Source organism: Grampus griseus (assembly GCF_964374135.1).
Source record: "Grampus griseus genome assembly, chromosome: 8".
NCBI lineage: Eukaryota > Metazoa > Chordata > Mammalia > Artiodactyla > Delphinidae > Grampus > Grampus griseus.
The window spans coordinates 58,854,640-58,864,527 of NC_139002.1; positions in this window are offsets into that span (position 1 = coordinate 58,854,640).

The window sequence follows — 9,888 nt, forward strand, 5'->3', positions numbered from 1 at the left end:
CTGCAACAAGAGAAGCCACCGCAATGAGAAGCCCGCGCACCGCAATGAAGAGCCAACGCAGCCAAAAATAAATACATAAATGAATTTCAAAAAATAAATAAATACGCTGCGTTTAAGGAACCAGAAGCAGACATCCCAGAGGCCAGAGAAAGGCCTAAACCATAAACTGGGGAATCAGCTTATGGATGGAAGTGAATGAGGTCATCCAAAGAGAGTACGCAGAGTGAAGAGAGGGCCTGTGATAGAACCAGAATGACACCAGTATTTCAGCGTGTCAACCCAATCAAAGATCACCAGGGACAAATCCATAGTCCAATGAAGTCAGGTTTATTGACCCATTGCTAGGAGGAAGACAACACATCAGAGGAAAAATGAGATGTCCTACCAAACACAAAGGAATAGAGTTCTTATAGGATTTGAGAGAGAGGTGGAATTAGGTGAAATTTAAATGAGGCAATATTTTGATGGCTCAAAGCAAAGCAGAACTGCGTCTGGACTGCTCAGTGGACTCAAGGTCCTGTTTCCTTGGAAACAATAAAGTTAAGGCAGATGTGGAATATATGTTTAGAAATCCCTTATCTGAGTCTCTGCACCTGGATTGTAAATCCTGTCCTTTTAGTGATTTAACTCCTCCAGGCAAGAGTTTCATTCCTACTTATATAATTTCAAACAGCAAAATTTCTGACAGTCTATGATTTTAGAAAACAAAGTTGCTCGGTAAGAAAGAAGTAGTCACTCAAAGGAGGGGGTTGTTATGACATTTTATAGTTGCAGTATATCCTTGGGGAAAATATTGTTTCTTATTAATTTTGCAGCTGGCTTTATCTGTGCCCGTTATTCCAGCCTGATGAACATCACAGCAGATTTTTACAGTCTGAACTAATTTTTAGGTTTTCAAGGGACACACAATGGAGGTGGAATCTGCAAAGCCTAAGTGTAGTGAGTAGGCAGTGTGGACAAAACAGTGTTGCCTGACGTCAGTAAACAAAGAATGCTTCCTGCCATCCAGCCATCAGGCACTGCAGGCACCCCTGAACGGTGCACCCTGAGGGGAATTCTGGATGGAGAAAAACAGGATACTAGCCCTAAATAGTTAAGTTGCATACCAAAGGAATAATTTCAATGAGCCCAGACTCTTGCATCTTCCCATGCATAGGCACTAAAACAATTAACTGGAGATGTCTGGTTTCTTGTGTGTGATTAGCAGTAATCTTTGGATGTTCACTACATGTTTTTTTCAGGAAAAACTCCTTGCTCCTCCCTTACGTCTTTGGAACAGTCCTTCAGAGCTATCTGAGAGGCTGCCATCCCCGGCTATAGTCCTCAGTAAGGCTGCGAATAAAACAAAGTTCTCAACTTTTAGGTGGTGTACTTACTTTTAGTCAACAGTAGGAAGAAAACTAAATTGTCAGGTCTCACAAAGCGGGAAGGTGATTGTTGGTATTGAACACTAAGAGGTCTAGTCTAGTATAGTGTGCCGCTGTCAAATATGGTAGCCATTAGCCATAGGTGGCTATTTAAATGTAATTAAAAGTAATTAATTGAATTTAAAAAATAAACTCAGTAAAAGTTTTTCTTCCTCCATGGCACTTAGCCTCATGTCAAATGTCCAGTAGCCACAGATTAGACGCTACCCTATTGGACAATGCAGCTATAGAATATTTCCATTATTATAAACAGTTCTTTTGAACAGCAGTAAGAGAACTCAGAGTCCCAGGCGACGGTGACGCCTGGGAGTGCAGTCTCCTAAGAGTGATGGGGGTGGAAGCCCTGTGGGAGGTGCAGACACGTAGTGTGTAGTATTCTTTCTAAAACTCAGTCCAACAGCGCTACTCTCTCCCTATGACAGCTATCGTGTAACTCGTGCGTACCTCGAACCCACAGCCCAGGCTCAGAGAGCGAGGCTCCACCACTTCATCGCGTTTCCCTGCCTGCACAAACTCACTACCGTCCCCACACTCCATCTCCCCACGTGCCCCAGGCCCTTTTCCCGCGACTCTGGCTCTTGGACTTCTGGGAAATGTAGTTTTAACAGCGTTCCAACTCGGAAAAGTTCTAGCAGCGAATTGAGGCTCCCAAGAGGCAGTGCACGGGCCGCCATATCTGCCGTGAGGGGCGCCAAAGTCGGCACCCCTACTAAAGTACAGCGGTAACTGAGATGCTGGAGTCCTGGGAGACCGCGCTGTGCCTCTCCCTGCCATTCCTTAGGTCTCCGCCGCTCCGAAGTTGTAGAAACGCCTCAACCCAAGCAGAGCAGACAGGGCCCCAGGGAACCATAGTAACTGGGCGGCCACAACCACTAGGGGACTTGAAGGCAGCGTCCGACGGCGAACAGCCAGAAGGCCATTGGGCCGCCCCTTACGCGGAGCGCACGCGCAAATGCTGGGCCTCAAGGCTTCCGTAAACACCAAAGAGCGCCTGCGCAAACGGAGCGCCTCGGGATGGACACGAGGGGGCGCCTTAGCAAAGGTAAGAGTAATAAATAGTAACGTAACCGTCCTGTTGTTCTTCTGTTGTCCTTTTTCTTATGGTTTGCAAAGCACAGCCCCCTTCATTGCCTCTCTTAATTTGATCCTTAGAGCAGTCATTTTACCAGTGGGGCAACGGGTCAGAGAAAGTCATACAGCCAGAGTCCTATCTTAAGAGTGTGGAAGACCACAGATGGTTCAGGATTCAAGGACTCTAGCCCAGGCTCTATCTCTGAGTTGCTGTGTGACCTTGATAGTTCTGTTCCCCTGGGGACCTAGGCTTTCTCATTTGTAAATGGAAATAGGTTATTGGAAGGATTGAATAAGATCCGGAAGTGAAACTAAGTTGCCAAGCAATGTATAAAGGCAAAAGATTATTATAATCGGGTGATTGCAGATTGAGGAGCTATTTCCTCATTATACAAATTGCAAAACTGAGGGCCCCAAGAAGGGCAGGAGCTTGCCCCAGGTCTCAGCAGTCTGTGAGCAAGGGCTAACGCGCAGGCTTCCTGCGTTTGGGCTTGGAGCCCTTCCCTGCACCCCAAGGATTAGTGTCTTTGTTGGATACAGGCTTAGAGAGATGGAGTCTGGAGGAGTCCCTATTCCTCATCCTTCTCCTACCCAACCTGGGCCTAGTGGAGAAAGGCCCTGTTCTGTTGAGATGACTACCAAAGGCCAGAAACTAAGGAGGAACTGGAGAATCCTGAAGACAGAGGACAGTGTTGCTGGAGCTGTACAGACCCTGCTTCTCAGGAGAGTTGCCCAGGTAAACGAACGAACTCAAGTGTGACAGATGAAGGAGTAATATGAAGGGGACAGACCCTGAATGGAAAAGAGTGGGCTCTGTTTCTGAGCCTGGGAGGAATTGGGTGCTCAGGTGATTCCAGTTGGGGCCAGCGATAGCTGGAGGTGGTGCCTGGGCTGGCTTGGATGCTAAGGAGATGAAGTGATGCTGGTTGAGCTGAGAGGCTGTAGGAGCCACTCCTCCAACCAGGTGGAGCAGTCAGGTGGCACCATAGGCATACCTTACCACCCCCCAAGATCAGGCAGCTGCCTGCCAGGGAAATGAACTTTTCTCTGTCCTTTGGAACTGGGCTGTACCCAGTTGTTTGTCTCTGGAGTGCTCTTAGAGGTTCTGGACATAGGTATAGGAGGGGCTAGGAGACCCTAAGGTCTGGTTGCAGATGGGGCCTCCTCAGGCAAGTCATGAAAGGCAGGTGTTTGTAGAAATAGAAATTCAAGATCCTCCCCACCTCCAAGTATCTAATTCCCTGGACCTTCACTTATCATCTGTTTTCAGCAGGGGAAACAGAGGCTAAAGGAAGAAAGAACTTTTCTTCAGGACACACAAGGAGCTGGCGTAAAATTGGACTAGGACAGGGATCTTTCCATTACATGGCAGTGATCAAACATCTTCATCAAACATTTATTGAGTGTCTAATGTATACGCTGAGAAGAGCTACCTTAGGGTACAAACAGAAGCCAGGAGTGCAGTCAGACCTGGCTTTTAACTAGCCCTCCCAGTGACTTAATGCTGGGATCCTTGGCGAGTCACTACCCCACTCTGAGCCTCACTGTCTGTAGAGTGGCGTGGTAAGCCTTATTCAAGGGCTGTCTTGAGGTATAACTATGAAATAAATGAGTTAAGAACTGTTACACGTGTAGAACATCACCAGGCACATGGTACATGCTCAGCAAACATTAGCCACTCTTTGTTACTCAGGAACACAGGTGGAGGCCAGCTGCAGATAGGGTTCTCCCAGAGCCCAGCAGGGGCAGAGATGTCGCAGCCCCAGGTCTGTCCATCTCCCAGATACCTCCACTCTGTGCTCAGGGGGCCTGCATTTCTGGAAGTCGAAGGGGGCACTCACATCCCCATTTCCCCCTCTGGCACTGGGAACCTGGCAGGGAGCATTTACACCTCTACATGCACGTGATTCACTTCCCCACAACCTGGGTCCAGAGTAAAGGTGATTCTTGCCCAAAGGTCACAGCCCTGGACAGTGAGACCAGAACCACAACCCTTTCTCCCGGCAGGACAGAAGTCCCAAAAGGCTGACAGCAGGGCCTTGACTTGTGTGTTCCTTGAACAGAGCAGGAGCCACGGGCAGAGAGGAGCCTGGGTGGGAGACAGGGCCCAACGTCAGATAACCCTGCCGCCAGCCCACCCTGTTTGAAGATGGCAGTCTTGCTCAGTGGTAAATTCAGCTCTGGTCCAGGCCTCCCTAGTGGAGGTCTGGTTCAAACCCCTTATTCACAGAGGAAGAAAGAGAAGCCCGGAGAGGCCGGGAACTCACCAGGAGCCCCACAGTAAGGTGGGAGTGAGTCTGAGCCAGAACTCAGGTGTCCTGATGTTAGGCCAGGGCTCTGCCTGGCAGCTGGTTTGGAGGGGGCAGGGCTTGGCTACATCTCCTTCCCCACGGCCACCACAGTCCCGCTTGGAGCCAGCCTCAAATGCAGCCACCTGGGTGGGTTGTGGTCGGGGAGTGGCAGGGTGGGGATGGGTGCATGGATAGGTAAAGGGAGGGGGGAGCACAGGACCTGGTCAGAGAGAAGCCCAGAGCCGAGCTGGGGCAGGTGGACTGGGGAGCTCTCCTTGGTGTGTGTGGCTGCTGTAGGATTCTAGGGCCTTGTTAATCCGTCTGAGGCAGCAGAAGATAAAACTACCACGGGAGCACACTCCTGGAGGAGGGGAGCAGAGCAGATTCAGGAATGAGTCACAGAGCCCAAGCCCTAAATTTAGAAGGTGCTGAAGGAGGCAGCCGCCCCCGGGAGAGCACTGTGGAGATGCCCGCTAACGCGGGGCACCAGGGCCTCAGGGAAGGGGGTAGAGGTTGGCAGGAGTCCCCTGCACGGCAGTGCCCCATGGAAGCTGGGTCTATTCTAGGCCTGTTCCAGGTGTGAATTTTGGCCCCAGAATGAACCCCGACTCAAGGCAGAGCCTTCAGCCCCACTCACTGACAGAGCTCCTAGCAAGCCTTCCCCACACCAGCCCTTCACAGGGTCCTAGGAACCAGCCCCTGGAGTGTGGACGTCTCAGTACTGTCCTGCCCACTGGCTGGGCATAGCCAGGCTCCCTGGGTCCTGCTGCTGTCCTAGCATCCAGTTGTCAGACACTGGGGAAGGGGCTGTGTGGATGCAAGGAGCTCGTGCCATTGAGCGAAGGCCTTCCAAAGGGAGCCCATCCAGGCCTTTGTAGCTGTTTGGAATTGGGTGAGGGAGGGGGACAAGATGTCATAGCACTCACTTCTGCTTTATTCTCAGCCCTCCAGGCTCCAAGTGAACCCAGACTGTTTCTTTTCTTCCACGTCAGAAGAGGGAGGCACTGCCTCCAGGTCAAGGAACAGAGGCTTAGGAAAGAGGCCATGCCTTGGGGACAGCTAGCAGACGGGGGTTAAGGGGCCTCAGGAGACAAGAACTGATAGCAGCTGTGGCGTTTATTGAGTGCTCATTGCTTGCTGGGCACCGTGCTGAGCTCTCCACGTGCGTGAACTCACTTCGTCCCCGAGGCAATGGTGTAAGTCCTACTAGCCTACTCATTCTAGAAATGGGAGTACTGAGACACAGAGAGGTTAAGTAACTTGTTCTAGATCACACAGTAAGAGGTTTTAACCCAGACAGCCTGGCTCCATAGCCCAGGCTCTTAACCATTGTGGTAGACTGCTGAGCAGGGTATTTCACCCTGTCTATTCCTCCTCCTCTTCTGTCCTTCCCTCCCCATCCTCCAGTCCCTGTACCCTAGAGTCCTGGGAGCTTCTCTCTGGGCCTTGCGGGGTCTTGCTGCCCAGGGTGCTCCCAGGCTTGGGGGAAAGAGACTAACAGAGCTCCACTGCAACCCCCCCTCCATGCAGGACTTCACAATTTACAGAGCCCATCCACCTGCCCCAGGCCGGTGGAGGGGCATCCTGAGCACCACCCCTTCGACAGAAAGACAGACCAGAGAGGTGCAGAGCCTTGCCCAAGGTCGGCAGGGCCCAGGGTGGAACCATGGAGACTCCTCTTTGGGAGGGCCCAGGCCCAGATGGCCAGCACCCCCTCTGCAGGCTGGGTCCTTCTGCTGATGATGTCTTTGGGGCACTGCCGCCTGCAGCAGCTCAGTTCGATTGCTGGGTTGATGCAGCCTTCCACAAGCCCTCAAGTTTCCAGTCAGAGGCTCCTGATCCATCTGCCTGACCCCAGGCCCTCCCCTCAGCTATGTGCTCAGGCTGGGTGGCAGTGGGGGTGGAGGTGTCTTTGTGTGTCTCTGGGGAGGACGAGGTTTTCTGGCCCTTTTACCAGGGCAAGAACTCCAGCCTTGGGACGACAGCCTCTTTTCTGGAAGCCTGCACAACTTCCTTCTTTCCGTTTCTTCGTATTTTTTAATCTCAAAGCTGGGCCCTCAGTGCCCTGCCAGGACAGTTCCCACCTCCTGGGACCAGAGGGGCCTCTGGGGAGCACTTAGGATCACCCGTTGGATGGGGGAAGGGGCAGAGGGTCCACCCCCCCAAACCCCTAGGCTATTGTTCCTACCTGGGAGAGGCTCGTCTAAGAGGCCTGCTTGAGGAGCTCAGACCTGCCCAGGAACACAGCCCAGCCCAGGTATAACATGACTTCCCTTGCACCCCTTCTGCCCCTGCCAGGGGACCACACGTGGGGATACCAAGGATAGGTTCTGTTTCTTGCTGGGCCTTATTTTTCTCGTTTGTCAAATGAGGCTAAGAGTCCCTGTATGACCTTCCACCTAAGGTTATTGTGAAGGTTAGACAAAATGAGTGTGGCAGACTCTTACTCTGGCCCAGGGCCCCTTCACAGAGAGGATGTGCAAGGCCGTTCATGTGTGTGTGCGTGTGCACGTATGTGCACGTGTGTGCAACAGCTGTGACCCGGGTGCTGACTGTACCTTCCCAGGGCAGGTGAGGGACTGGTGTAGCTCTCTGAGGCTTTGTGATGTGGGTGTGGCACAGGGCCTCAGGTATAAGGTTGCCAGATTTAGCAAATATTTCCTACATGCTCATACTAAAAATGATCTTCCTTATCTGAAAATCAAATTTCACGAGGTGTCCTGGGTTTTATCTGGCAACTCTACTTGGGTGACCTGGTGCACCCGAGCCAGTGTACCCATGTTGGGCTCCCACGCATGAGACTGAGGTTGTATGTGGCTGTGTGGGTCTGTGACAGGACATCAGTGTGATGGCACATGGCTGTGACAGTGTCACCAGGAGGAGAGGGGATGTGGGTAACTGTGATTGTGTGCCTCTCTGTGACTCCCTCAGGCTCTAGCAGCTCCCTCAGGGCAGTGCTTGGGATCTTTGCTCAGGGAGGCCCAGCAGGGGTAGGAGACCCACCCTGGGCAAACACTTAGATCCAGGTCCAGTTGGGACTGGGGTGCCGAGCCTATTGCCACCTGCATCAAACTGTAAAGGACATGTGCGTCTCAAGGCCGAGCCAGCCCTGGGGGCCTCAGGGTGCTCTGCCCTGGGCCCTTCCAGAGGGGCCTCAGGAATTACCTCTCTACTCTGCTCCTTCCTGGTGACATCACACGGGTCATTGCCCAGTCTTCTAGAACGGTGCCCCCAGGATACTGCCTCGTTACCCTAGGCAACCTGGGAATTTTCTCCAACTAAACTGGCAGGGCCAGTTACCCCTGAGGAGAGGGAGTTGGGGGAGAAGGAGTCAGGGGGGCCTTCTCCTCATCTCCCAGGGGGAGATCCAGGCAGCCATCCGTCTGACTAGATGATGAGTTGGAGGGAGCACCCCAGAGCAAGTCAAGACCTGGTAGCCCCTCATTGTCCAGGACACTGGACAGGGTGGGCCCTTGGGCAGAGGATGAATCCTGAAGCAGAGAGAGGGTGGTGACTACCCCAAGGTCACCCCTGGGGTAGTGAAAGTAGTGGTGTATAATGGGGAACAGGGACAGAGCCTTGGGTTAGGAGCTGGGAGACCTAGGATCTTACCTCTGCTTTGTCCCTGCTGGTGGAGCCTTTGTTTCTCCATCTGTACAGTTAGGGGCTGTGGCCATATGATATCAGTCTCAGGGTCTTTAGTCCTGACGGGGACTCAGCGAGGGGAGTTGAGGGGAATGTGAGGGACCAGGTCATGGGTGGCTCCAGGCAGGTGCCCTGACCCTATTGCAACAGCTGTCAGGGGGCAGTGAGCAAGGACTGGTGTGGATATCTCCAAACGACCGCCAACCCCCATTCCAAGAGTCCTGTGGTACTGGAGGTCCCTAGATGGGTTCTGTCTTACTTTGATTCAGGGGCGTCCCCATGCCTCCCACACCTCAGCTGCTCTCTCTGTGAGGGGCATGTGTAAGACCAGCACTTGCTCAGCACCGTGGGTAATGATTCCTCACATTCTCATGATCCCTCTCAGTTTGCTAAGCACCTTCTCTTTCTCTTACACGCTCCTGCCTTCCACTCCCACTCTGACTCCTGCTTGGTGTTGTCCCATTCTGGGGCTGGGGCCCAGAGAGGCACCTCACCCAATCCACTTTCCGTCAAGGGGCCCTGTGGCTGGTGCAGGGGCTGCAGCGGGCAGAGCAGGGTCATGCTTTGCCAAGCTTTTCCACTGTTTACTCTTTCCTGAGAATCTTAACAACCATCCTATCAAGATGTTACCTTAACACTTTTTTGTTGGAAATATGCCATTTTTGTACAGTGCATTTATTCCTCCCTACCCTTCTCCCTCCGGTTATATTTTTAGTTACTTGGAGGTGAAACTGATACATGTACAACTCTTTTCCTTGCAATAATTCTCAGAGAGTAGGTATTATTATTCTAGATGAAGAAACTGAGGCTCAGAGAGGACATATCACCTGCTCTTGGTCACACATTTAGGAAATGGTATAGACAGGATTTGAACCCAGTTCCACAGGCCCTTTGCACTTCCAGGCTGTGGGAAGCAGGGATGGCCAAGTCCTAGGACTCCTCTCCAGACTCCTCCCCCAGGTCACCCATCCCAGCCCTCCTAGCCTTCTCTCTGCTGCCCAGGGGTGTTTGAGACAGGATATGAATCTGCTTTGATCCAGGCATGTTTGGGAGGCTGTCATGAACCCTTGAGCTAGAGATACCTAAATTCCTGGGGTTTGGGGGGGCCTGCAAGGGCAAATTAATGATGAATACGATGAGGAGTGATGCCCCAGCTAGCCTGGCCTAAACTTCCAGGCAGGGTTGAGCCCAGGGCATAGCCATCTGAGCCCAGAGGTACCAGGTCACCCACTTTTACTGCCCCAAGACCCAAAAGATTCATTCTTGGTTAATCTATATTTGGATTTGAGTGTTGGTTTGATTTCTGCCATGTGTACCTCCCTGAGTTTGTGTGTCTCAGGCTGGCAGTGCTCTGGAGGGTGGAGAAGTCCTGTCTGTCCTCACTGCTATCTCCTGCTGTCACCCCAGCCTTATCTCTTCTACCCTAGACTGGGTGATAGGCATGAGAGGGGTAC